General features: G+C 52.3%; 1 protein-coding gene across 1 annotated transcript in view; it reads right to left on the reverse strand.

Moving 5' to 3' along the window:
• CHIT1 (chitinase 1) overlaps positions 1-17,815 on the reverse strand; it is a 34,796-nt gene extending 16,981 nt beyond the window's left edge. Inside the window, exon 1 of the mRNA XM_045536285.1 lies at positions 17,650-17,815. The gene's annotated coding sequence lies outside the window, so the exon portion shown is untranslated. The remainder of the gene's footprint in view (positions 1-17,649) is intronic.
• Between the last annotated feature and the right edge of the window lie 6,647 nt (positions 17,816-24,462).

Genomic DNA, 24,462 nt, shown 5'->3' on the forward strand with positions numbered 1-24,462 from the left:
ACTTGTTTTCCTGTTCTTTTACATGTGTGTGTCTCCATAGACAAATTAGCAAGAAATCTGTCCCTTTGTATTTCAAAAAAAAAGCAAAGAAAGTTGTAATTAGATTTCTCCATAGACACACTGTCTCCTCCCTGGGGGAAAGTAATAAAAAGATGGTATAACACTTTCCCTGGCTAGAATTCTTATCTAGAATTCCCCACAGAAATTTGGCTTTGGACTGGAAACAAAACCACTCTTCCATTCTCAATCATCAAGTGAGTAATTTCAGCTGTAGGGTTCAGGACCATCGGGACAAGTGAGGATTTACACTTTCAGATAGAAGACAAGAATTAGCATTGTTAATATCATATTAATAACAATATATTTTACACTGATAACAATGTAGCTTCAATTATATATAAAAATTCTGTTTCTTTTTATGTCTACTCCCTTGCCTAAATGTTGTTGATGAATCAAATGATGTCTTTTTATATTGCATGTCCATTAATATAGATTTATAATTATTTGTTATGCTTTGTTTTTTAAATTCTATACCAGATTTAAGAGTGATTTACATGCCTATGTTATAATATTTCAGAATTCTATATTTATCTACATATTTATGTTTACCAGGGAGTTTTATATTGTCATATGGTTTTTAGTTTTATCATCCCTTTACCTCAACTTGAAGGACTCCCTTCAGCATTTCTTGTAGGACAAGACAGGTGGCGATAAACTCCTTCAAATGTTATTTATCTTCGAAAGTCATAATTTCATCTTTGTTTCTGAAGGACAGTTTTGCCAGATCTATCATTCTTGACTGATAGTTTTTTCTTTTACTACAGACATACTTCATTTTATTACATGTTGCTTTATTATGCTTTGTAGATACTGTATTTTTTTTTTCAAATTGAATGTTTGTGGCAGTTCTGTGTCAAACGTATCTATTGGTGCCATTTTTCCAACAGCATGTGCTCACTTTGTGTCTCTGTGCCACATTTTGTAATTCTCACAATATTTCAAGCTTCATTATTATTATTTCTGTTATGGTGTTTTTTAGTTTGGATAACTTCCATTGACTTGTCTTCAAATTCACATGATTCCTTCCTCTGCTGTTTCCAGTCTGCTGATAAGCCCATCAAATGCACTTTTTATCTCTAATGTAATATTTATAACTTCTAGCATTTTTCTTTGTGCTCTTGTTTATAGTTTTTATGTCTCTTTTGAAATTCCCCAACTACTCATGCATATTGCCTACACTTTCGACTAGATATTTTAACATACTTATAGTTATTTTAATGTTCCTGTCTCATAATTCTGACACCTGGGCTATGTGTTGGTGCTGCTTCTATTGACTATGTCTTTTTTAATTCGCTTATAATTTTTTTATTAAATGCCAGACATTGTGTGTAAAAGAACAGTAGAGACTTAAGTGAATACAACACAGACTTAGAAAAGGGCATACGTCTTCCTCTGTCGGGCTGTTAGAGTGGCGGACTGAGGCAGTCTGATATATAATTGAGGTGGGACTGGGCTTGGTACAGCTTTAGGTTACCACTGGCTTCAAATGATCTGAGGCAGGATGAGAACCTTCCCTTCAGGAAGTACCAGAGAGATTCCAGAAATTTCTTCATGCTCCATAATCCAGCTGCTAGCTTTTTGAACTGTGGGAATATACCACTTGGCTTTAAAGACTGGCTGCTGGCGTTTGGATCCTTGGGGAGGTTCGTTGCTCTGCCGTCCAACCCCTGGCCTTCTGGGCTTCAGGGTCTCTCTCTCCACCCTGATTCCCTGCCCCTCGCCGTGGAGGCAAGAACAGAGTGTTGCAAGCAGCTTGCTCAGCTCTTCCCGGCTCCCAGCTCCAGCAGACGCCGCGTCTGACCTTCTACCTCAGGAAGGTCCCTCAGCTCTCCTGTCCTGTCCCGTCTCAGGCAGCCTCATTGAGGGCCCAGTTGCTCAGAGGGCTTCTCTCCGTTAACTGCACTGCCCCAACAGACCCTACGTGTGTGTCTGCCTGAGCAGGAGAGAGTCACTCAGCTCTTTCCCTCTACTCTCCATCCTCTGTTCCAACCTTCACACTCTGGGAAGGTGCAGGGAAAGGTTTGCTGAGCAGGTGCAGGTTCTCTGTGGCTGGGGCTCCCTGGGACTCTGGCCCATCGTGCAGCCCACACTGGCTCCTTCCACTCAGGTTAGTGGTGGCCTCCTCTCCCTCTTCCGGAAGCAGCTGTGGTGCTCTTATGTCTTAGGAGTGGCTCATCACTTTCCGGAATTTTAATTTATTTCCATTTGTTTTGTTTTTGTTTGCAGCCTCTGCTCTCTGATGGGCTTTTAAAAACTGCAGTGTTTGTAGGTGTTCCAGCTGGCGTGCGACGCTATAATGGGAGCCACATTCTCTCAGGATTTTCTACCTCCTAAGTGGGGGCAGAACGCCCTCAGTTGTTTTTTAATATGTTCAGGACACTGGACTTGCAAAACTGTTTGTAGGAATAATTGAGGCTGGGATGATGTCATTTTCTTCCAGAGAAAATTTTTTATTTGCTTCTTCCAAGCCTAGCAAGCCTAGGGTGCTGGCAGTCTGGAATAACTTTAATCCAGTTTCAAAACTGGAGTTTTTTCTGGGTCAGTCAGATGACTGGAAGCCAGGCTGAGGTGTATAGGGAATAGATGGATGACTTGCTCCTAGGATGTACCCTCCAAAAGGAGGAGGGGAGGTAGTACCAGGGCCCCCATCGTGGTGAGTTCTAGACTCCAGCTTTTGTCCCCACATCTCATGAGGCTGTCACGAGCCGTGTTCAGCCTCTCAGCTGCCTTTTCTTGATTGGCAAGTGTTGCTAGGGCAAAAGTGGCCCAAATGCATGGCTCACCTGTCAGCATATCTGTTTTCTTCCAGATCTTGGGCCATCATTCTATGCTATTAATACTTTGCTAGTGCTCCTACACTTTCAAGCAAGCGTTTTAATCTTTTGTTCAGCATCTAGTTGTCCTTACTAGGAGGGTTGGTCCAAGTTACCTAATTTGCCATTGCCAGAAGCTGCCATCTCTGTATCTTAGTTCATTCTTTCAAAAGCTAAGAGCAGTATTTTCAAATTTCTCTTCTGCCATATCATTTGTGGTTTTGGCAACTGGTGAATTTTTTATGTATTTCACATTATACTTTTTTTTTTTTTAAGAGATGGGGTCTCGCTCTTGCTTAGGCTGGTCTCAAACTACTGAGCTCAAGCGATCCTCCCACCTTGGCCTCCCAGGGGGCTAGGATTACTGGCGTGAGCCACTGCGCCTGGCCTCACATTATACATTTTGATGTAATATTATTTAATGTCTTAAAGTTTATGACTGTTGTAAAAATATGATGGATACTTTATGCCCTCAATTTCCCAGCCATTGCATTTTGCCTTAAATTCTACTTTCTCTGGGGTTTTTCTTGTGTTCTCATTGACTTTGTGTATCGTTGGCTATCTCATTATTTTTTAAACATTCAGAAACATTTTGCTTTAAGCATGTGTTATGAAAACATTCATGCTTACTTTCCTCACTAGTATTATTGATCTACACTAATTTTATTTTATACATTATACATTTTTTTCCTCTTTATTTTCTTTTGTAATATTAATCAATTTTTCCTTACTCTTTCCCTCTCTAGTTTGGGAATTTTCTATTCAACCTTATTCTGCTAGTGGAAGGATGGATACCTTTTGTTTTTAAAATCTCTTAACTTAAATTTCTTAACATCAAGAATAAAGCTGTACCTACTGACATCTCCTACAACAGATGCACGCTATTTGCTACCTCCGGTTTTTAGCATACTTTCCTTTGCTCCTAGTTTTTGTCAAAGTAAATTATGATTAAAAAAACCCAGTTTATAATCATGAAATATTTGTTATATAAAATATTAAGAATTATTTTTATAATTTTGTTGAGTTTCATATCATATTAATTACAATTATTTAGTTTATGTAGTTTTATTTAGTCTTATTAATTTAATTATTCTTTGCTTTTTCTTTTACACTTCATCTTTTTCTGTTGAATTCTTTATTTTGATTCATTTCTCAGCTGGCAGGAATATTTCCTCAAGTAATATTTTTCAAATAGGATTTACGGAAGAGTTCTCCCCATGTCCCCATTAGTGGAATTCACTCATGTTCCTGTCCTAGTTATCAATTTATTGCTTCTGGCTCCCTATCCGCCCTTCACGGATACTTGGACCGTTTCTCCCCTGCTAGCTGGTGCGATGCTGAACTTTGTTAGTAGGGCCCTGGAGGAAAGGGGAAGACGTCTCTTTTGGTTGCACTGCACTTTCCTTCCGACTTGCTCTTGGGACTCTGAATCCCAGTGGAGTTCCCCTAGCAAGCCTCAGCACACTCCAGCAGGCTTCCTCACCGGGAGTTCAGCTGCACCCCGTGGGTGGATTCCTGGTGGGGCAGGGGTGAACCCAGCCAGTTTCCTGCAAAGTCCAGCTTGCAGCATTCCCCTGAGGCAGCTTCCCAGCGAGTTCTGAGTCAGCCCTATGGCTTAGCCATGCATTCAGCACATAAGCAAGTTCTTGGGGAATGTTATGGGTACCCCAGCACGAGGCTTCCAGCCCACCAGCCCCAGCCTGTGGTTCTCTGCCCACCAGTGTCAGCTATCTGTGGACCAGCTCTGTCCAGGGACCACCCAGAGAACTTCTCTGCTATCTCTGGGCCACAACCGCACCTTCTCCAATAAGAACTACCATTCGCTTTGAAATTTGTTACTTCTTTTTGTACTCTTTCACCCCTAGGGGATTCTTTAACGGTCCCTACGTAGTTAATTTCCACCCTGATACACAGCCCCCAGGTCAGAAGCAAGAGCAAGCTCTGGGGCATTTCTTGGCTTCTCTATTCTAAAGAGAAAGAACCAGTGGAATCTTGATACCATCAACACCTCTGAGTATTGCACCGGTTTCTGGAATCCACACAACGCAGGGATCCTGCAGAATTACGGCTTACTGGAAGGGTAGCGTGTAAGGCGAGGCCACTGCAGAGGATGTCACAACAGGGCAGGCAGGCCCGCTGGGGAGAGTGCGTTCAGTGTTCCACGAAAACCACGTCTCCTTCCTGACCTCTGCCCATGTCAGTGGGCCCACTGTTCTCCTTCTAGACCACCTGGCTAGAATCATAGTCCTGTCCCCTCTTTGGTGTCCTTCATGCCCTCTCTTGGCCACCTCGCTGCCACTGCCCTTGCCTGGCCCTAAGCACCGAGCCCGGGCTGGCGGCTCCCCTGGGAGCAGCAGCGTCTGTCTTTGCTACTTGTGTGCCTGCGGGCCCAGCTCAAGGCCTCACCTCCAGGGAAGCTTCCCTGACCAGCTTACTCAGTGTTTCTCCCTGTCCTGTCCTCTCCTATTATCCGCGCCAATCTTAATGCACTTTCTGCTCCATCCCGTACCTGATCTTCCTTGCCAACCTCGGCTGCTTTGAGAAACCTGGTTCACAGTAGCCGAGGAAACGCACTTATTTCTATTAATGTGGAAATGGCACCCTCTGCTGGTAGAGATACATAATGACTGAAACTTTTTCATCAGCTGCCTAAGGACCTTCACTGCCCAAGGCAGAGAACCAGTGATGGCCAAAGAAACTCACCGGCTCCTCTCTGCTCACCCCATTCCCTTAGCATATAAAATTCAGTCCACTGACCAACCCCACCCCCGGTTTCCACTCCTAACTATTACACGAAGAGGCTCCTGATGCTCCGGTCTTATGGATCATAACAGCCTCTAACTTTTACTGAATACTCGCTATGTGCCTGGCGCTGGACTAATCTCTTTATCTATCATATCATTTAAGCCTCACAGCAACGCTGCGGGTCAGGTTCTCTAAAGCAGAGGTAATGAGAGTAACAGAAAATTCGCAACACTAGCTATTCTGCTGTTAGTAAGTGACCCTTGTCCTCATGGCTCAAGGTAGCACCTGGCTTCAACGCCGCAAAATGGAGGCAGGGACAAAGAAGGAGCAGAGAGCAGACACACAACCTGTGTCTTAAGGGAGGTTCCCACACTGCTGCGTGGCACCTCCATTTACTTCTCCTTGGCCAGGACCCCGTCACACGGCCACACCCGACCACACAGGATGCTGGGAAATGTACTCTTCATTCTGGGCAGCCACGTTTTGGCTAAAACTTCTCTTACTCTCATAAAATAGTAGAAAGTCATTGGGGACAACTAGCAGCTTCTACCACACTGGATGTGCAGCCTTGGACAAGTCTCCTGACCTCTCCGGGCTTGGAGACAACACTGTCTTAGCATGAACAAGTTGTATTAACTGAAACCTCGTATGCAAAGCATCTAGCTCAGAACCTTGAATACACAATGCACGACCCCCCTGTTCTCTTCCTTGTCGCTAGATATTCTGGAACACGTGGTGGTAGCTCCCACACCCTCAAATGTTGCTGCAGCTCCTGCAGCCAGCACCTAAGTGCCTTCCCCACCCAAACGCCCAGAGTCAGCCTGAATCTCTCGACAGAACTTCTGAGCCAGCCCTCAGAATAATAGAGTAAACTGCAGTGACATTTGAAGAGGAAATATTGACAGTGTTACACAAAGTATTTCCCGCTTGGAGTCACTGCGTAATCCCATTTCATTCCTGCACACCCTCATGCGGGAGGAACCGTTATCTCGACTGACAGATTTGGAAACTGAGGTTCAGAGAGGTTAAGCAGATTGCCCAAGGTAACACAGATAGTAACTGGTTGAACTGGGCTCCAGAGCCCGGTCTATCTGGCTCCAAATCCTCGTCCTGTAATCATCATGTTTCAGTAAGTAGGGGTTTCCCTGAATGAAGAATTCTAGCAAGGCAGCAAGTGGCCCTCCCAGCCCTGGAGGTGCTGAGCGTGGAGGAAGGGGGACACAGGAGACGCCTGCCGGGGGGGCAGTGACCTTAGGCCTGGTGCCCGCTCCCTGCCGGGGATCCAGCCGGCCTCAGCCTTCCCCCTCGGGGCTGCTCCCTGCTTGGAGGCCGGGCTGTGGCTGCTCGGTAGCCTCATCTGGCCTGTCCCCTCCAGGAGTGGGAGCTCCCCAAGGAGTTGCAGCCCCTCGGGCCCCCAACCCGTGTCTAGGCGCTTATTCAATGGGTGTCCATCGTGTCCCACGGCGTGTCTGTCGCTGAGCCTCTGAGAGTCTGTCGGTGACTCCCTCAGCCCAGAGTGCTCCCCAGGCCGCCTAGAACTTGGAGACGGGCCAGTGTTAGCCCTCGCAGGGGAGAACGTGCTGGGGTGGAGACCCAGGTGACGCCTCCCTGCGGGGTCCAGGGGTTGTGCAGTGAAGGAGGCCCGTTCCGGGGCTGCGCCCAACTTGCTGTGTGATCCTGGGAGATGTGCTCAAACTCTCTGAGCCGCATCCTGCCTTCCACATGTCAGGGAGATGAATTCTGCCTTTGGGAGAATGGACTGAAGTAAATCACTCTGGTTCCCTGGAAGACAAGCAGAGAGAGGGAGAACAGGAAGTGTCCTTGCTCATTTCCGGGATCCGGCAGGCGGGGTGCAGAGGTTTCCTCGGGCTTGCTGGGGATGGCGCAAGCTGGCGTGCGTTCCCGATCTCACCAGCAGGGGGCGCCAGGCCTCCGTCTTGGTGCCCGAGCTGCCCCCCGGGAGCCGGGAGAGTCTGGTCTCGACAGGCCTCGCTCCAGGCAAGGTGCGTCTTGCAGCCCCAGGTCCCCAGAGGTCTGAAATAGCTGATCGTGTTTATTTAAAGCCAGTCACCCTTTCTCACCCGTCTGGCTTCTCTGGGTGTGTGCGGGTGGGAGTGTCTGGGTGTGGGGAAGGCTTGTGTGCGCCTCTGGGCTTTGTGCCAAGCCGGGGGGAGGGCTTCTCCTGTCCGCCCGTGTCCTGGGCTCCAGGCAGGACGGCCCCTATGCTTGGAGAGGGAGCCCTGGTGCTGCGGGAGGGTCAGGAACCACCGCCTCTGTGCACAGCCCCAGAGGAGTGGCCCTGTGTGCCCTGCACTGGGGAGGACCCCCGGGTGGGCTGCCCCCGGCGCTGACCCCTGCAGCACACGCCCCTCCCACACTCTCCAGGTCAGGCCTGGGTTAGAGGAAGTCCTGCTTGCTTCGGGACAGAGGAAAGGGGCCGAGGGCCTGTAAAACAGCCCTTAGGTTCTTGGACATGAAGGCAAAATACAACGAACAAAACAAAAGCCAAAGCCCAGCGAGAGAGATCGCTGTCTTACCCACAGGCAAGGATTGCTCCAGTCAATCGGCCTGGGATCCTCACCTGCTGAGCCAGGTGGGGCCACTTCCCGGCGGGAGCTGGGGTAGCACTGGCCTCTGCCTGCAGGAGAGACGAGTTGGCAGGGTGACGCTCCACCGGGACAGGACAGACTGTCTGAGAGGGGCTGGCAGCCCGCGGCCTGTGCCATGCAGGGCAGAGAAGGTGAACTGAAACCATGCGGTGGACAATGCTCGCTGAGGCCCCTTCCGTCTGTCCACTGGCGCCCCCTTCTCGCTTCCTCACTGCCCAGAATCCCCCTTTTCATAAAGTTTTACTGAAGGGCCACCGTGTGACCATCCTTCCCAAGCTGGGGTACAGACAAGGCGCCTACAGGGCAGGGGATGCTGGACAATGACCACAGAGTGACAAGCCCCAAGGAAGGCTCCTGACTGGGGGGAGGTGGCAGGAGGGAGACCCCAAAGGCCTCTGAGACCCTGGAGGACGACGCACCCTGAGTCTTCAGGAGCCAGAGGAGAGTCTAGTCAGGTGACAGGAGTGAGGCCCACTGAGACACCTGCCCTCCAGGGGCCCGTGGGCAGGACAGACCACAAAGCACTTTACAGTTTGCTAAGCTATGTCACACACCTTTATTCTATGAGGTAGCTCAGAAAATGAAGCTCAGAGAAGTTCAGCAACTTAGTCCAGGATGCACAGCCAGGCCTGTGACTCCAGATCCCCAGTTCTAGCCTGAACTGGCTCCCCAGGAAGCCTCTGCCCTTCCCACCACCTGGACTCCCTGGGGCAGAACCTCCCTGAGAACGGGGCCTGACTTGTTTCGTCAGGTCTAGAACTTGTCTGTGCTTTCTTTTTCGGGTCACAGGCGCTGGTTAACATCTAGAGGCCTGGCTCACACCAGCCAAACACACAGGAGGTGGGTGGGCACACAGAATGCCACCGGGATCGTTTACGGCGGGTGCAGGTTTGTCCAGACGGCTGCTGTCGGGAATTGGTCCAAGTCATCTATTCCTTCCTGGTGATGCCCGGCAAAGGCAGAACCAGAGCAAAGGGAGCCAGCCCTTCTGGAAGGATTTCCCGGTCTGTCGCACTAGGCTCTGGAAATGTGTGATGTGCCGGGAAGCGTCAGGGAGAGGGTGGCCCGGGAGTGACTTGCGTTGGAATCTTAACCTCCACCAGTTCCTAACAACCTGTCTTTAGCAGGTCACTTATGCCTCCGCTTCTCCATCTGCGAGGTGGAGGTGATCATAGAGCAACGCAGGGAGTTGCCGGGAGGGGAAAGGGATGATGCATGGAACAGCGACCCGGGCAGGGCAGACGAGAAAGAAACGGGAGCTCTTGCCATCTGCAGGCGGCTGGCGCCTGCTCTGTCTCTACAACAGGCATGTTTACAACGATCACCCTCTGCACACAGATCTCCCTCGCCTGGTCGGTTGGCACGGGGCCCTCTCACGAATCCTTGCTACTCCCCCGTCCTTCTATTATCACAAGGTTCATTTAGTGGCATTCTTATCCGGACCACGTGCAGCACTAAACTTGGTGGAGACGTTCTCTGGGTCTTTGAGTAGATTTTAAGATACAGCATCTCGCTTCCCTCAAATGCATGCCCTCCCGTAAGGGGTCGTTATCCAAGAAGACAGGTTTACCACTGCCCACGGTCGAGTTTCTTGCCCTTGTGGAACCCCCGTTTCTTGAGAGGATTACACTTGCGATGTACAGAGTGTTTAACGCCCTGCCCAGCAAGTGGAGGGACCCAGTGAGTGATAACTGTCTTGTAATCGTGCTACTGATGCTGGGTTTTATAAGCTTCAACTTCAGTGATCTTATCTGTGTAACTAGGCTGTGTTGTTGACAAGACTTTGTAAATAACTGTAAGGGCCCACGGGAGGGAAAGATCAACTTCACAGACAGGGCGGTGACCCCGGTCTTCTGAGTCCCTCCCTCCTGTGTCCTGGCTCAGTCCCCTGATTCCTCTGTGTGGGTTGGGTCCAAGGGGACAGGGGACAGGGAGGGGGACACCCCCAGAGTGTCTGCTTCCCCTACACTCCCAGACTGGTTTCTTGCCTGGAGACCTGAGAGGCCCCAGAGGAGTCTGGAGATTTGGGGCCGGCAGGTGAAGAGGTTGTGGGATGTGGCCAGGAGGACTGAGTCCCCTCCCAGCCTCTACCCCCACCTGTACTCTCTGTGCCTGTCCCTCAAGTTACAGTCACGTGGAGAACAGGACTTGCTGCCTCCCAAGGCGGCCCCTGGTGAGCCAGATGGCCCAGGAGGGCAGCTTGGCTGGTGCAGTACCCGGCTTAGCTGCCCAGTAAGCCGGTCCAAGTCCTGGTGCTCCAGAGGGGAGGGAGGTGGCCAGTGCCTGGAAACAGCACCCTGGCCACCCCACCCGGGCCCTGACCTGTTGGGGACATGTCTCAGACTCGGAAAGAGGAAACCTGGGCTCTCCCCTGGCTGCGAATGGGAGTTAGTGAGCCCTTGGGGAGGGACCTGCCCTCTGTACTTACCCGGGTGAGTCTGGGTTTTCCCCGTTTTTCTGTCCCTCTGATTTTTTATTTTACTTCTCTTTTGGTTTTGATTTTGCTAGGAGATGGTACGAATTTCTGAGCTGGGCCTCTGGAAGGGGAACTGGGCTAGACTCTGATGTGTGTCGTATTAATCCCGTGTAACATTCTATCAGATCTGCCCTTGCTGGGGTTTTGAAAACTGTCATGGTTTGAACTCATACTTGGTGGCCCTGTCTCTCTATCTCTGCCTGTCTTCCTGTCTCTGCCTCCCTCTGTCTGTCTCTGCCCGTTTCCTGTGTCTGTCTTTGTCTCTCTATATATATTCATGTACACCTGTACCTACACATACATATACATGTGTGTGCTCTGCCTCTCTCTGTCTCTGTCTCTGTCCCTGTCACTCCACCAGTAGGACGTGAGGGATCACGGAGCTGGGTGGGACGAGGGTCACCGTGTCACCCATTCACTGCCTCTCACCAGGATGGTGTGGGAATCACTGGATGTGGGTCAGGTTTTCAAACAAATGCCCCCTTCCCACACCACTGGGGGGTCAGCTCACACTCAGCTTGGGTTTAACAGTCTCCCAATTTCCTCCTTGGGCCAAGCTCATCCTTCCTGCTGCAGTTTAGACACTTGCGTGGTGTCCCAGGGGAAGACAGAGGTTACAGCCCTGGCCCCCACTCCAGCCTTACCTGCTGGGGGTGAAATTTGGTGCTTGCTGGGGCTGAGCCTGGCCAGGAGGGGGTGAGGAGGGGCAGAAGCAGCTCGGGGAGTGTGAGCAAGATGCCGTCAGGGCCCCGGGGGAGACTCCAGCCCGCGCTGCGTCTGAGTGTATTTATAGACAGACACACAAAGGGACACGCACGCACAGGCAGAGTACTGTTTGTTTCCTGGAAACCTGTACCCGTTCCTTCACTCCTACCAGAATGCACAGGGAACGTCACACTGAAACAGGGAAAACTGCGTCCTCTGCCCTGACATCCACCCTCCACGTAGGGAGAGATCCAGTCGCTCCACTCCCCCTTGGAAACATGCAGCGATTGCCCCTGGCCTGGGGAAGCTCTTTCCAGCCATTCCTGACTGACCTGCTCGTCCTCCGTCTCATCTTTCCCCTCCCAGGAGTCCTCACCGGGCTCCCCCCGCAGAACGCTGCACATCCCTGCGATTCTCCGTGCCGTGCCCCTGCGCCTCCTGGCCTTTGCACGTGCAGCTCCTCTGCCAGGAACACTTTTCCATCCCTTCTCCTCTGGCAAAGCCCGACTCAGTCTCTAAGATCCAAGGTCACATCACCTGCCGAGGGGTCTCTCCTCACCTCTCCTCCCTTGGGCATCCACCCGGTTCCTCTGAGTGCCCGAGACTTTGCACACTTATCTCGCCATCCTTATTTCTATTCACATCTCTCTCCTCCTCCAAAACATAAATTCCTCAAGGTCAAGAACTGTCCCCAGCAACTTTTTGTACCCTCAACATGTAGACCAGTGCCTGAAGCAGAGTGGATGTGCAATGGAGAGTTGTTGAATGAACGGATGAGATTTTTACGGTGTAGCTGCTTTGGGCCGACGGCTTGGTTTAAACACTAGCTCTACCACTTGCCAGCTACGTGATTTTTCAAGTTACTTGGCCTCTCTTGGTTTCTGTTTCCTAATCTGCAAAGTTTCATATAGTGCCGGGCATATACACATATATTTTTTTTTCTCACAATTCACATTTTGTCTATCAGCAAATTTAAAATATCCAATCACTTTGTACCTTCCAAACAACCACCATTTCCCACTGACATATTTCAGTGGCCTCCTGTCTGGTCTGCCTGCCTTCACTCTTCGTTTATTTCTAACACAGCTGCCAGAGGTAATCCCTTAAAAATATAAGTCACGTCATATGACTCTTCTGCCAAAATTCTGCTTGGCCTCCCCTCCTCACTCAGGGTAAAAGCCCAAGTCCTGCTTATGGCCTGCAAGGCTCTTCATGGTTGCTGCCTGTGACCACCTCCTTGCTTTCTCCCTTGCTCTACCAGCTCCAGCCACACGCCACTCTGCCCCAGTGCCTTGGCAGTTGCCATTGCCTCGGCCTGGAATTCTAGTCCTTCAGAATCCTCAAGCCTTCCTCAAAGGTGGCCTTCTCCATGAGGCCCTCCCTGGCCATCTCATCTAAACTTTCAATGACATGCTCACTGGTGACACCTTCTACCCCGTTTCCCTGCTTTGTTCTTTCACCTTAGCCCTTGTCATGGGAGAAACGTGTATTTTATGTATTATCTTGTTCACCGCCTTGTCCCCCAGTAGAATGTAAGCTTCAGGAGGGGAGAGATTTTTGCCTGTCCTGTTCATAGCGATCTCCCCAGTGTCTAGAAAGGTGCATGGCATGAATACATACTCAGTAAGTACTTTGCGGAATAAATAGATCAGACCCGTGAAATTTTGCGAGAGTCCATCTCCCCCTCTGCACAAGAGCTTGGTGCGCTGAGACTGTGAAGGTGAGAGCTGCGTTGCTGTAAAGTACTGGAACAACAGCGTCCCCAAGGTCTGGGCCGGGCCCAGCCACTCCTCACTGGCCCTGAGCTGTCAGAACTGACTCAGGAGGCAGAACCCCAAACCACGCTTCTGCCTCAGACTGGATATTCCCCTCCTTCCAGCCCAGCCCATCTGCCTCCTGTGGAGGGTTTGGCTGGGGCTGGGAACTCCAAGCTTGCCCTTTTCCCTGGAGAGGATGGGCGTGGGGCCTCTGCCCCGGGGAAGAGGGAGTGGCAAGTGGAGATGCCCCGTAGCGAGAAGGCTGGCAACACTGCCCACAGCTGCCCTCTGTTCAGTTCTCCTGGGGCTCCCACAGGGCCTTCCTAGGGGGAAAGTCAGTGCTGTCCTCCCCAGATGTGGTTTCCCAAGGAAGCAGTGCGGGTCCGCGTGGTCTCACACTTCTGGGCCTGACCCCTGGCCTGTGAAATCTGACCCTCTGAGGTGGGGCCTGGGCATCTGCATTCCGCAGGCCCATCTGGAGATTCTTAGATACACTAAGGTGAGAGCCGCCCACCGATGGTGACCTGCGTGCAGTATTCTAGCCCCTGCCCCCCGTCTGCAATCTCACCCTGTCCCCTGCCTGGGTGTCCTGTGCCGCACCCAGTGCTACCTAATGCCTAACACAGTGTTACATGCCCCACTTGTTTACCCTGCTGGTTATCAGACCTCCCTGCACATGCACTAGCGCGTAAACTCCCTGAAGAATGGACTTTTTTCTGTTTTACTCACTGCTGTAGCCTCAGAGACTAGAAAGATGCCTGGCACATAGTAAGCGCTTCACAGATAGTGTCAGAGGGTGAATCATATCCCAAAGCCTTCCCTGATAAAAGCTCATTAGTGAGGGAGGGGTCAGAAAGGGAGGGAGAGAATGATCCCCTCACAGTGCCCTCCAGGGACTCCCAGAGACCCCAGACAGAGCGAGACCCAAGAATTCCACCTGCACTGACGATGTGCCACCTGGTGTCTTTCTGTGCCCTCCACCAGCTAACCTGGATGGATGCTGGACCACCTCACACAGAATTGCGACTGGGCCTAGGATAAGTGGCACAAATCCCCCTGCCTCAAGACTCCCTCCCCTGTGCTCTTACAAACCCCACCCATCCCGCAGGCCCCAGCAGCCGTGCTGAGCCGCTCCAGCCCACTCCTCTCAGGAGCCCCTGGTGGCCAGTCTGGCCGCTGTGTTGTGGGTCGGCCTCCCCGGAGAGACTGGGCGTTTGCCGACAGTGCAGCCCTCACCTTCTTCACCTGTTTGCCAGTCCCTAGAGCATGGTGGTTGCTCAATAACTTTTTGTGGCTTTAAGGAAAAGGACATGGAACACAGTTCTATTCAGAGCATGGTGTGTGCTAGGGCTTGGAGGGGGCATAAGAGTGACCGTTAATGTGACTCTCACACAGGGATTAGCCATGGATCCGGGAACTACACGGCAACATGCCTTGATATTGGAGCTAAGGTGCCCACCTACTTATCTTCCTGCTGCATCTGGTGTTAACAGCTGACACTGACTGAGTGTTAACTGTGTGCTAAGCGCTGAGCATTCCACAAGGGGCATCTCGCTTAATTCTCACAGCGGTTGTTTGAGGCAGGGACTATTATTACACACATCACATGCGTGTCAGGACCTGTGCTATTTTGGGAGGGTAAAGGCTATGAGGCATTTCATGGGGAGGCCAAGCACGGATGGCGAGGGGTAAAGGAAGAGGTCAGGAGGAGGGACTGCATCAGCCTGGACACCCCAGCCAGTGACACTTCCAGAGCAGGGACCCAGTGGCATCTCCATCACGCCTTCAGTCCCGACACCACTGCAATCAGACTCCATGGGGGCTCAGAAGTATCCTTCAGGGTGTCCCGAGATCTACAAGTTCAACCTTCAAAACCCCAACCTAGGAACCAAGGATCTTGGCTTTGAGGACATTTGTCTGATGTGCTGGCTATTTTTGGTCCATTCAACCAGCTTTCTTTCCATTTGAACTTGGAGTGAAAATAACTATGAAATCACCTCTACCTGTACCCCTCCCCCAACCTGCAGAAGTCATGCCAGGAAAGGATCCTGCCCTCTTTCACTTTAACCCCCACCAGGTAGGGTCCTCCCTGGGGACCTGCCCCCTCCCGTTCCCTGTCCTCCAACCCCGTGGCTAGGAGCCTCTCTGCGCCCTTGGCACTGGTGTTGGGCCCTCTGCCCTGCTCCCAAGCCCCTCCCTCTGCCCTAAGAGCACTCTCAGGCTCCAGGCTGTGAGTGACACATCAGGTACAAGGGCACAGGGTGCTCCTGGATAGAGAGCAGGTAGGAGGGTGGGGAATTGGGATAGGACGTAAGAAATTCAGAGAACAGGGGACACTGGAGAAGGCAGCAAGTTCACTGCCCGCCCCCCCTCCAGCTTGGAGGACGGGTCATTAGACAAGATCCCCCCCCCCCCCCCCCCCCCCCCCCCCCCGTCTTCCTTGGACGACGGGTCATTAGACAAGATCTGTAAATAACATCCGAGTGGCCTCTGGTGCTGCCTTTGAACCATGATGTTCTTCTCCCCAAATAGAACTTACTCTCTGCTCCTGGCATTCGCTGGGCCCTGGGGGAGTGGCGAGAACCTGTCCCTTTCCCTCAGGGTACTCCAGAGCCAGGACCCAGGGCATGGGGATCCCTCCAGCTCACAGATCTATGGTGGCGTTGTGCTAAAGTATGGGAAGTGTGACTTTTGCAACATGCCTGTGTCCTTGGAACACAGGCGGTCCCTGTTTTCAACAGCTCATAGGAGGGACAAATAATGCTGGTCCCTGTTTTCAACAGCTCATAAGAGGGACAAATAATGCTACATTTCTCCCTAAAAATAAGCAGAGATTCAGATGCCCAGGGGACACGAGAATGGGCTCAAAGACATCTCTGTATAAGCCCCACAGAAATTTATCCACTCGCTCCCCTATGTTTTGGGTCTCCCAGGAGGGCCCTGAGAGTGTGTGCAGGGGGCAGCCCCAGGGCGCCGGCTGCTGGAGGTGGCCAAGAAGAGGCAGGTGGAGAAGGTGGCCAGAGCCATGCAAACGAACAGCTGGGCTTTCTGTCCCGTTATAATGTGTCTCCCTGCCCCACTCCATTCCTCTCTCACCCTCTCTCTCTTTCCACTCCAACAATCCCTCCTCCCTTGGCAGAGCAGAGGGGCAACTGATGAGTCTCCCATCTGCTGCCTCCCCCACTGCCCCAGATCCTGCCGCAGGAGTAATCTACACGGCTTGAGTAACTGAGATAAGATCCTTGCTGCCATTAAACATTGACAGGCCCCAGCGAGGGGAGAGTGCTCAGTGGCAGAGAAACTCCCAGGCTAGTCCCCTAACAGCTGGGCCATCACAAATGAATGGAAACCAACCCCCCTGAGGGGCATGTCTGTTAAAGCAGCAGTTCTCCTGTGGGGCAGAGGAGGAGCCAGGAGGATTCAGAAAGGGCCAGCAGGGCCCAGACTCTAAGCGGTACTCAAAGTCTCAGCTATTTGTGCCCTTCACATTGTTAGTCGGGTGGAAAGGGCATGGGCTCTGGCTGGAATTAGGCAGACTTGCATTTGAGTCTCAGCTTGACCCTATAGTATGGCCTTAAACACCCTGAACCTTAGTTTGTTCATCTGTAAAATGGGCTTAACACTTACTCAAAAGGTTGTTAAAGAATGAAATGAAATAGTATGTATAAGCTGTTTAGCAATGGGTCTGGACAATTAGAAAAGACCACTTAAGGTGAGTACCCCCTGCTGGTTGCAGTGGTTCTTGCCTGTAGTTTCAACTACTTGAGAGGCTGAGGTGGAAGGATTGCTTGAGGCTAGGAGTTGGAGGCTGTAGTGTGCTATGATTGCACCTGTGAATAGCCACTGCACTCCAGCCTGGGCAACATAGTGAGATCCCATCTTTAAAAACAAAACAAAATAAACAAGCAAAAAAGTTAGTGCCCCCACCCCTGTCCCCACTCTTCCTGGAAGGGCGTAAGGTTCTTCTCAGACTTAGGTCTCCTCAGGCCTGGTGGGATCTTTTCCCTGCCCTCCTCCCCCGGGGGGGCTTCCAGAAACCCTGTCTCATTGTCTGTTTGCTCGCCGGTTTTCCTCTACTAGACTGGAGGCACTTTGAAAGCAAGTACCTTGGGCACCATTGATTTTCCAGTACACTCAATGCTCCTAGTTGCTTGGAGAATGTCAGATGGAACTGAACTGACAAAAGCCTTTAAGAGGCTGTATATGAGACCAAGCAATGGAAGGCAAATGACAGAAGATGGAAGGAATTAGGGTAATTTGGCACAGAGAAGATCATCACAGGCTACCCAGGCTCGCCGTGATCTTAGGTGTGGTTAGTCCAACATCCCCACTTTGTAATGAAGGGGACGGAGGCCCAGCAAGCTGGCAGCTGAGCCAGAGAGTTCTCAGGGCTCCTGACTTCTGGCGCCATGTTGAAGAGCTGAGGCTGGGGCTGACAGGCTCTGTCCCCCTCCCCAGGTTCCTGGACAGGTTCTGTGACTTACCCCCAGTTCCACAGAGTTAGCGCAGGGTGCTCGGAACCCAGGAGGCTCCTGTGACTTCTGGGCCAGCACCACCGCCCCTGGGCACCTGGAACTTCTTGTCGCAGGCTGGAAGCGCACTTGACTCTGCAGATTTTGGCTCTAGCGATAGTGCACATACTTCCTTGACTCTGGGAGGTCAGGGATTAAGTGGGAGTGTTTGACGAGGGAAGAGGATGAGCCAAGTCTGACATGGCCAGTCCTTTCCCTGCACAGTGTCTGCCCCAAATAACACACTGACTCAACCTGCATTAAGTCACCCTGCTATTATGGACCCGGACTCTTCCCCCACAGAACCGCCTTGCGGCTCCCTCAGTGGAGTGGCCCAGGGGCAAAGACGGGTGGGACCCTGCTCAGCCCTGGGTGACCAGATGGGGCAGGGAGTCAGTAAGTGGGAGATCCAGGTCCCAGTCAGCTTCTCTGGTAGTATCTTCACAGCCGATTCTGTGAGATCATTGAGAAGATCAAATAAATGTGAAAGTTCTGGGAGATAATATCACAATAATAAGTATTTGGCAGGACAAGGACTATATGAATCAAGCCAGGGACACCTTGGCCAGGCAGGTTTCTTAACACTGAACAGGTTCTCAGACCTTCTGCCCCTTAGTCCCTCAGAATAGCTCTTATCACCCCGTTGCTATTGGTGACTGCTCACGTGGTCTCCATCGTCCACAGGAAGGAGCTGGGCATTCTCCTCTTGCTGCATCTGTAGTTCAGAGGCCAGGATATATATACGTACACATATAATATGAAGTCATATAAAACATATATACATAGGCCTGATCCAAAGGGGTCAGGATCAAGGAGAAAACCTCACTTTATAATGGTAGAGAAACAGACCAGAAGGCCTCTTAAGTCCTTTCTCATAATAACAGTATTGGATCCTAAGTGTTTTACACACGTTACCTCATTTTTCAGAAACAATCCTATGTGACAGATGCCTTTGTAATTACCACTTTATGGATGAGGAAACTGAGGCACAGAGAATAGTAGGCAACTTGTTCAAGATCCCTGAACCCCAGCAGACTGACGCAGCCGCCCGAACTCCTGCCCGGTAGGAGACTGCCCTGGGGGGCTTTTGGGGTGAGGAGGAACCCTTGTTACAAGGAAATTTCTCTGGACCTTTTCAGGGAGAGTCAAAACCCCTTCTCGTCCCAATTCTAGGTCTGCTTGATAAGCCAGGAATAAAGCTATCCTGTGTCTTCCAGAACTTTCTGCTCCCTGGGGCAGCAGGACATTTGTTTGGCCAGGGCTTCCCAGCTCAGGGGCTCATTGGCCTCAATGACAACGGGTGGCCGAGAACCTAGAACTGGGTCCTTTATGACTGTCCCCTCTATCCCCCCAGATCATTCTCAAAAAGGCTCCTCGGACTTGGCGGTGGTCTGTTCCCTGGGCTCCTCCAGCAGGCAGCCGCCTTTCAGTTCATTATTGGATCCCAACGAATCCAAAATTAGCTTGATTCACATGAGGAAAAAAACACAGAACCCCTCTATAGCCAGAGAGCAAATTGTCTACAGAGTCCCATGTGGTAGAAATAAGGTTTTGCCCTAAGGAGCCATCCGGCTGTGTGCCCTCTCCCAAACACACACTTTGGTTGGTACACTTATTGCTGTCCTGCGCCGTGAGGACACAAAGGCGCTGGCTGTGGACCAGTCTGGCAGGGACAGGCTAATGCTCTAGCGATACCGGGAAGGGGCGGGGCAGATAAGACAGGCACACACACCATGGAAAGAACATAAGGATCTTTTCCACACTCCTTAAGCAACAGGTGCGCCTCTCTGCGGTGCAAGCTGAATAAATAAACCCTGAGGATTTGGTGGGGGTGGACTCAGATGCCCGAGGAGGTGAGCCTCGATTTGGGTTTTCAGCAAGGCAGGGCCACCTGCAGAGACAGCATCTGGTGGTGACCTGGGGTCTGTGCGGGTGGCAGGCAGAAATCACGGTTCGTGTGTCCACAGTGGCACCGTCTACAATTCGCCTTCATAACCACATCTCGTTTGACCCTGACAGCCACTCCACAGGCAGAGTCTGCCACTGTCATGTTTCAGATGAAAAACTGAGGCCCAGAAGGGATTTTCAATGGCCATGGACTCGGCTTCCGACCCCTATTCTTCCCCTTGGGCTGCAGTTTGCCTGGGGAAGTGGCACAAAATCTCTCCGCATCGCTTCAGCCCTCACAGAGCGTGAAACCTTGATTTCTGCAGAGGCTGCTTCCTCCCGAGGCCCATTGCAGAGACAAAGTCGCAATGGTAAAAAGTGTGAGTGCGGGGACCACACTGATGAGAGCTGGTGGCCGGGCGAAGCAGGTTGCCACACCCTGCATGGACAAGTGCAGCTCAGTGGCAGGCAGAGTGCACCCCCCCCCCGGAAGGAGTGGGTCTGCAGGGGCCCAGGGGGCTGCCCCTCTGTGCCCAGGGGAGCAGGTGGAGGTCTGAGGGGAGCCTGATGGTGCCACGGTCTTTGGTCACCAGAGGTGAGGATGGAATAAAGCAAGAGTCTTTTATTTTTAAACCAATCAGTGAGAAGACAGCTGTTCTTTGTTTCTAGGAGCAGCAGAAGAGGAAATGGGTTGTCTGTGGGGTGGCGGAGGGAAAGAGGGCAGGGTTTTAGGCCAGTGCTTTAGCTGCCAGGAAGTGGAACTTGTTACCCAAGGACTTCCCTTTTAGGCAGAATGTTTGCTTTCTTCCCAGGAAGAGTGGCTGGTGTGTCCCTTCACTGAGGCAGGGGGGCTAGAGGCTGTCAGCGGTTTCTCCCAGCCCTGGGAACTAAGGGTAAAACCGGAGATTGGCATGATCTTGGGCTGTGTGTGGTGGGAACGGCAGGAACCCTTGAGTCCACACAGGGCTGGGGCAGCTCCTCCTGCCCTCCTGCCCTCCTTCCTTCCCCACCCCCTTTCCCCCAGCATACTGCTTCCCCAGATTCTGTCGGGGCCACACCTTTCTGGCCTCCACCACAGGGATTTTCTGATACACAAAAGGGAACAGCTGTGACTGAGCACCTATACGTGCCCTGCCTGGGCCTGGCACCGGCTCATGAGATGAATACAAAGTTTTCCTGCCCTGAAAAGTTGTCCATGGGGAAGTCAGAATTAAACACCCTCCAGAATTCCCAGGGAAAGGGAAAGCCAACAACAGAGCTGTGAACCAAATGCCCAAAGCTGTGAAAATCCAAAGAGGGAGACTTGGAGGGGTGGGCACGGGGGTGGGGACAGGAGGGACAGGAGCTGGGTGCAGAGGATGAGAAGGGAGAACTCACCCAGTGGAGACTGACAGGTGGGGACAGGTTCTGAAGTAGTTTCACAAACGTTTATTCTCTTGACTCTCCACTCGCACAGTAAGGGGAGCCAGCCAGAAAGCGTTCTCCCCATCCCGGTGCTAAGGAACTTGGGGCTCAGAGGGGCTAACTGGTGCAGGGAAGGGCCAAGCAGGATGTCAACGCCTATCTTGTGCTTCCACGCTCGCAGCTCTTTCTTCCAGGCCAGACTGGGCTCAGGTTGGAGGGGGAGTCGGCAGAGGTGACAAGGTACCAGAGGGACCTCAAAGAAAGCTGAGAGGCAGGGCACCCCCAAAGGTAAGCCAGGAACAGCTGATGACTCTGGCGAACTCTCGCTGCTGCTACTATTACTAACAGGAAGAACAGTTACTGTTTAATAGCATCAACTGTGTGCCGGGTGCACATGTATTATGGAAGGAATAAACATATGTTCAAAATGCTTAATAAACATGATCTCTTTTAATCCTCAAAAGAACTAATAAGATTAGCTTAATACTTTTATTTCTGTTTTTCGAACAAGGGTATCAAGGAACCCTTGGGAGGTTAGGAACTTGCCTAGACCTCCCAGCGAGCAGCAGAGCTAATGTCCCATCTGACAAAGCCCACGCTCTATGCAGTACTGTCCAGACAGGGACACAAACACGACCCCATTGTTTTTACTCAACACGTTGGCGTCATCCAGTCCCAGGACACTGGCTAGTGAGGAAGGCAGGCCTCCTCCTGCAGCCTTTAAAATTCCGAGGCATAAAACTATTTTGACCAGCCACCCTGAGTCTAAGCCTCAGGACAGGGACTATGTCTATAGCCAAGGCAAACCTGCCACATCCTTGCCTATCCACTGCCAAGGAGGGCCACTCTCTCTTCCCAGGCCCCCAACACCAACTCTATCATCACACCCAGAGCTTGGGGGGGAGAGGTTGCCACCTAGACCATTCTCTACAGGGAGAGACTGGGCTCAGGGGAAGTAAAGAGAGGAAGTGGGGCTTACTGAGACAGGGGAGGAGAGTGGGTGGGTAAGTACCGTGGGTGTGAAGGGATGGCCCTAGGGACTTTCCCCGAAGCCTGAGCCGGGCAAGTTCTCCAGTCCAGTGTGCGCACGCACCACACACACACACGCGCACACACACACACACACACACACACACGACTTCAGGTGACACAAGCCGGGCATTTGAGGGCTGCAACAGGCTTCACCTGAGCACAGCCCGACTCAGCGATCGGGGTACCCAGCCCCTGCGAAGGCTCCGGGATGAAACATGTTGAAATGTGAGCCCTGAACTTCTCACTGTAGTTTCTCTTCCTGTTCTGCGTCCTGGCCTCTGCCTGGCAGTTGGCCCCTGAAACCCTCCTTTTTAGGCTTGTCCTCCGTGAGCCCCTAGGCCCTATCTTTTTACTTGACTTGGCTGGGGAAGGGGTGGGGAGGCCGCTTGGCTGATGAGAAGCCAGTCCTTTTGCAGGACCGCCTCTCATGAGGCATTTTGGGGGTCTCCGGAAGCACAGATGCCACTTGGTCTTGTTGTTTGTTTCAGGGGGGAAGACATTGAATTTCAGTAGCAGATGTGGGTCTTTAAACGCCCCGCAGCAAAATCCCTGGTTATACACACACAGGCTGTCCTTGAAATACAAGTCCTTGACACCATGAGACAAAACGTGCAGACTCTAAACACACTGGGACACCCAAAGAGCAGATCGCCAAGGACACAAACGCCGTGCCCACCCCGGGACAGAAATGCCCAGGCAGAAATGCCCCTACCGCCGCCCCGTCCTGCGCCCACGGTTCCGACGGAGGCGCAAACACAGCGCATGACCTTGGCCGGGCTCGGGTCGCCCGGGCAGGGGCTGACCCGGCGGGCGGGCGCGGCCGCTCCCTCCCGCCTCCCTCCTCCCCGACTCGTCACTTGTTTTCCTGCTGGGCGCCCGCACCTCCCGCCGGCCGCTGACGTGGACCGGGCGCGTCACCGCCGCGGCGGCCTGGAAGCGCTTCCCTTATATGGGCGCGGACTCCGGAGGGGCCTGCGGGGGTGGGGGCGCGCGGGGACGGCGACAGCTGCCAGCTGTCTACGGCCAGGCTCTCCTCTCCCAAAGAATGCCCAGGCCCGGGCCAAAGGGAGCCACGTTGGGGGAAGGGACAACTGGCTTTCCCTTCTGCTGAGAGCCGGGCCCAGGTGGGCAGCCTTCCTGTCATCGCCCTCCGTCCTCCATCCTCCGTCTCTGGGTTTCCCAGGGAGCGCTCGGGGCTAGATTGCAATGCAGGTGACCAGCTGGCCTTTCACAGATAACACTCAGTCCCCAAACGTTTTGGGTCCCCAAATCCAAGGCCAGTAGGCTGTGGTGCCGCGGCCAGGGTGGAGTACATCCTTGTGTCTGCTGTGTGGCCTTAAACCAGTCTCGCAATCCTTCCCAGCCTCAGTTTCCTTCTCCATAAAATGTAGAGGATACTTGCCTTGATCCTCGTGAGGGTCAGAAGAGTGTTCTGCTTGTTGGTGTGAAACAGCTGTGAAGTGCTGGTCAGACTTACTGGTGGCCACTTGGTGTCCCTTCTGAGGGAGAGGCCCAGATGCTGACATGGCCTTCCGAACCTGTCTCTCCCAGGCCTCACCCATCTGCTCTGGGAATGCCCTTTGACCCTGCTGAAGAGCTTAAGCTTTGTAAACAGAGTCATCTGGCGTTTGCCTCTTGTGCACCCACCGTGGCCAGCTGTTTGTTTGGGGGCTCTGTCAGCAAGCAAGGGGTGAGCATGCTTGAGATTACCCTTCTCGTTAAACCGGGGAGAGGAGCCAGAATTGCCAGGCGCCCGCGGGTGAGCAGTCATTGTGTGAACGCCTCACGTAGAACAAGACACTGTGCAGGACATGCCTGTCTTCTGCTGCTGCTAATAAGCCCTCCCTCCTTCCAGGTCCAGCTCAGGCTCGGAGCTCCCAGCCCCAACAAGCTATTTCCTGCTGGACACCAGCTGACTGCCTGCCGGAGCCTTCATTCCAGCTCCTTATTAATTGTGACCCGTGTTTGCGCAATGCTGCTCTGCCCACGTTTGTCTGTCTGTTGGCAGCTTTGCGTTTGTGTCCTCGGTGTGGATTCTTCTCCCACCTCTAGCACTCGGAGCGTCCTGAGGGCAAGAGCCATTTCTTCCCAAATCAGACCAAAGAGCCTGTATCCTCCACCTCTGGGGGCGAGGACCAAGTCTCCTTCCTTTGATCTCTCTGGGACAAAGAGGACAAAAAGTGTTCAGACCGTGAGGTCGGGTGATTGATTTATGACCCATACATAAGTGGCAGTGAGTCACAGGACCATCCCCACAAGGTCAGTCTCCACAGCGCCCATTCTCCCATTCTTCCTCCCCACTCTCTGGCTTCAGTGAGCCCCACAGAACTCCCTGCCAGGGAGGGCCATGCTGGGTTGCCAAGAGGTAGGTTGCACAGTGGGCAGGCAGGTACCCTCCCTGGAGGGTGTTGTCCTCATTAAAGGCAAGACACTGATGGTGACACCTAAAGCCATGCTCCCAGT

The sequence above is a fragment of the Lemur catta genome, chromosome 23, assembly GCF_020740605.2.
Source record: "Lemur catta isolate mLemCat1 chromosome 23, mLemCat1.pri, whole genome shotgun sequence".
Classification (NCBI taxonomy): domain Eukaryota; kingdom Metazoa; phylum Chordata; class Mammalia; order Primates; family Lemuridae; genus Lemur; species Lemur catta.